This window comes from Vespa crabro, chromosome 23, assembly GCF_910589235.1.
Source record: "Vespa crabro chromosome 23, iyVesCrab1.2, whole genome shotgun sequence".
NCBI classification, from domain to species: domain Eukaryota; kingdom Metazoa; phylum Arthropoda; class Insecta; order Hymenoptera; family Vespidae; genus Vespa; species Vespa crabro.
The window spans coordinates 2,157,794-2,162,500 of record NC_060977.1 but is presented as its reverse complement, the minus strand read 5'-3'; positions in this window follow the sequence as shown (position 1 = coordinate 2,162,500).

Sequence of the window (4,707 nt, the reverse complement as noted above, 5' to 3'; positions counted from 1 at the left end):
CATGTCAAATTGATTCGAATAGCACGTTAGAGGGATAGCTATTCTTTTTGAAAAGTATTGCTCGTTAAATAAATGCTTTCTCTATCTTTATTATCATTATTCTAGGAGAGTCAGTGATAAAGTAGAGAAAGATGGAAAGGAACGAGCCATTCCTTCCGATGTCTAACCATGGAAAAGAAGGAAAGAAAGAAAGAAAAAAGAAAGAAAGAAAGAGAGAGGAAGAAAGAGATAGAGAAAAAGAGAGAGAGAGAGAGAGAGAGATGATGAACATCGAGTCGACGCACGTCCGATCAGGTGAACACGTATATACGTACGTACACACATATATATATATATATATATATATACATGTATATATATATATATATATATATACATGCATGTGACATACGAGTGTATCACATGGACACTCGTACTCTCGGTTTCCGAGGACAGATTGAGCGGACAGTAACGATTCTCTGCTGAATTGAAACGAAAACTACTTCTCTCGCCGATAGCTTATCCCCATACATCCATTTATTTCTGTCAGTGGCACTGATTGTGACCAGGTTTATACCGAAGGCATACGCGATTCACGATGAAAATTGCTTCCCAGAGTCTCTATAAAAAGCTTCCGATATCGGCGATCACCGACGAGCAAAATCGTTGAGCCTTGCTATTAGTTTATATATACATATTACTGACTCTTCGATCATGTTTCAAAGATATATTTCGAAGAATAATAATATTTTTAACGAAATAATAGATTTCTTATTGCGACAATTTTACAACAATCTCATCGTAATAAAATCAAAATTTTATTAGACGTATTTCAAGATGTACGATGTTCTATCCAAAAAAAAAAAAAAAAAAAAAAAAGAAAAAAAAGAAAATACTATATTCACTTTTATGGATACACAGTTGACTATATTAAAGAAGATTAATAAACGTTCAGACTACAGACGCAAAAAAAAAAATATCGACATCATTGAGAATGTAAAAATCAATTTAAATATACTAATCTCTGATGTAATTAAAGCGTACTAATGAATTATGAGATACATCGTGAAATTAAAAATATCTCGAACTCTACAATCGTCATACAGACGATATTATTTTAAATCACTTTCGAGAGATATGATCTTAATAATTTATTTCTAATATAACAATAAAAAAAAGTTTATCAAAATTGAAGAAGATTTAAACGAGAGAATGAACATCTCGAAGATCCTTAAATCCGTGCAAAATCGGATAATCAAAATTGAATTTGATTTTTCTCAATTGAAAGAAGAAACTTATGAATAATAATTTTTAAATATTTATTCATTTTAATTTTCGATGAAACATAAATTTTCTTTTTCCTCTTAATTTTAATTCATAATAAATATTAATTTAATTCGTAAGTTATCATCTATTAAAACGAAATCGTATTTATCGAAATCTTTTAAAAATTAATTTCGTGATTAATTTCTTGTGTATTACGTTATAAAATCAGGAGTAATCAAGAGAATTAATTTGAATCGTATTTACCTTTACAATCAACGATCTTAACTAACGACGAAACCTCGCGTGTCTTCCTTGTTAATCTGACCTTAAAGCAAGTTGACAGTTGCGGTAATACGAGGCATCCTTCACCATAAAGTGCCGGCACATGCGTCGCGTGCCGTTCTTACAGGACAAATATGTCCTTTGATTCGGGCCAAGTTCCAATTCCAAAGGAAGATTCGCTATTTATGCTGTCGTGTTTACCATCGTTTCGTTTATTTATATCAACTATGATGCTCACAACACCGTACATGGAACATTATATCTTACGTTGAAACGATATTTGCATACCTCCTAATAAAGCTCATTTATGTCAGTATCAGCCGAATTTCTACATTAAGTTCTTACAATAATCTTCTAAACGTTATTCAAGCATTATTATTATATATTTCTTACAATATTGTCCTAAATGTTATTCGAATATACTACAACGACAATCTATCTGATATAAAAATATTATATTATTTCTAAAGACATTAATACTAGTGAAATTTTCAATGAATCACATCAATTTTAACAATTTCAATATCTTTTCTTTTTTTAATTTTGGTCAAATATAAAAATTGCGAGCATCTGATTGTTCCAATAATTTCAATAATTAATCGACAAAATGCAATGAAATTAATTCGTGAGAATTTGTTTATAATAAATTGTTTATAATAAATTGTTTATAATAAATTGTTTATAAAAAATTGTTAATTAATTATTAACAATAAGTTGAAATAATAAAGCATATTTTGCCTTTTAAAATGGCGTTTCATTCAAATCTGTAGGACATTTAGTTTCCAAGATATTCCCATTTCAAGGTTAGACATGATTATTAATAATAAAGAAACAAAAAATTAATTTGTTTACTAATTATTTATTAATTTATGTAATTTAATAAATTTTTGTCAATCTAAATCATTTCTTGGTAAAATATGATGAATTTAGTTCTTAAGAATTTGTTTATAAAAAATTATTTATAAGAAATTGTTTATAACAAATTGTTAATTAATTATTAACAATAAGTCGAAAAAATAAAGAAAATTTTGCCCTTTAAAATGGCGTTTGATCCAATTCTATAGGACTTTTTATTCCGGAGATATTCCCATTTAAATGAAACAAATTTAGAATAGATCACTGACCTATATAATTTCATTCAATATCGTATTGACACACTGACCTACATAAATTCTAAGAATTTACGCATTCTTACTACTACTATTACTATTACTACGAACAGCTGTACTACACGTATTTTGAATGGAAATTTTTCAAAGGCGATATCTTCGAAACGAAAAGTCGTACAGACTTGAAACAAATACCATTTTCAAGGGTTTTTTATTCTCTATTTATTTAAATATTTCGGAAAAATTTCCATTTAAATAAAATACGTAATTATTAATAATAAAGAAACAAAATAATAATTTGTTTATTAATTATTTATTAATTTATGTAATTTTATAAATTTCTGTCAATCTGAATCATTTCTCGGGAAAATATGATGAAATTTATTCTTGAGAATTTGTTTATAACAAATTGTTTATAACAAATTGTTAATTAATTATTAAAAGTCGACAAAATAAAGAAAATTTTTGTCAATCTAAATCATTTCTCGGTAAAATATGATAAACTTAGTTCTTGAAAATTTGTTTATAACAAATTGTTTATAACAAATTGTTAATTAATTATTAAAAGTCGACAAAATAAAGAAAATTTTTGTCAATCTAAATCATTTCTCTGTAAAATATGATAAACTTAATTCTTGAGAATTTGTTTATAACAAATTGTTTATAACAAATTGTTAATTAATTATTAACAATAAGTCGAAAAAAGAAAGAAAATTTTATCTTTTAAAATGGCGTTTAATTCAAATCTCTACGACCTCTGATACCGGAGAAATTTCCATTTAAATAAAAAACATGATTATTAATAATAAAAAAACAAAATAATAATTTGTTTATTAACTATTTATTAATTTATGCAATTTTATAAATTTCTGTCAATTTGAATCATTTCTCGATAAAATACGATGAAGTTAATTCTTGAGAATTTGTTTATAACAAATTGTTGATTAATTATTAACAATAAGTCGAAAAAATAAAGAAAATTTTGCCCTTTAAAATGGCGTTTGATTCAATTCTATAGGACTTTTTATTCCGGAGATATTCCCATTTAAATGAAACACGTTTAGAATAAATCACTGACCTATTTAATTTCATTCAATATCGTATTGACACACTGACCTACATAAATTCCAAGAATTTACGCATTCTTACTACTACTATTACTATTACTACGAACAGCTGTACTACACATATTTTTGAATGAAAATCTTTCGAAGGCGATATCTTCGGAACGAGAAGTCGTACAGACATGAAACAAATATCATTTTCAAGGGTATTGTATTCTCTATTTATTTAAATATTGCAATAATATCGTTATAATAAAATCGATTTTGTTAATAATTTTTCAAAATGAATATTTCCATTTCTATCGTAATGAGAACATAACTATAATTACATTATTTGTATTTTTATTATAATTCTTTTAGTTAATTATTGAATATATTAAAATTCAATATTTATATTAATTTTATTTTGTTTATTTAAAAAAGAAAAAAAAGACCTATTAATAGTCGTTAACTTACGAAATAGAAAAACTAAAAATTCGATAATATTAAAGATCTTCGTTATTTCCTCATCCTGTATACATGCATACATACATATACACATACATACATACATACATATATATATATATATATATATATATACACATCTTCTGAATATTGGATAGAAATAGAGACAAGAGGCAGAAGCGATTTGACAAGAGATGACGAATCACGAGGATCGAAAATTTAATTGGATCGCAGGTAATCACGGAGGATTCGATCGACCGTTAACTTCCTATCGGCCTTTCACCTCTCCTTCCTCCGAATTTTCGAATTTGCTTGATAATTAACTCCATTGGAGAATTTCTAATTATGTTTGCTACGCAGGGAACTAGTAATCGTTGCCGATAAAAATATAGCTTCGATGTTCGATCATTTCTATATATATATATATATATATCTCTTTCTCTCATTCTGTCTCTTTCTCTTTTATATACACAAATACATAAGCACGCACGCACGTACGCATATACGCACACACATACCCTTTCTGTAAAACCTGAGCTTGTTAACAAACTTTCAGTATA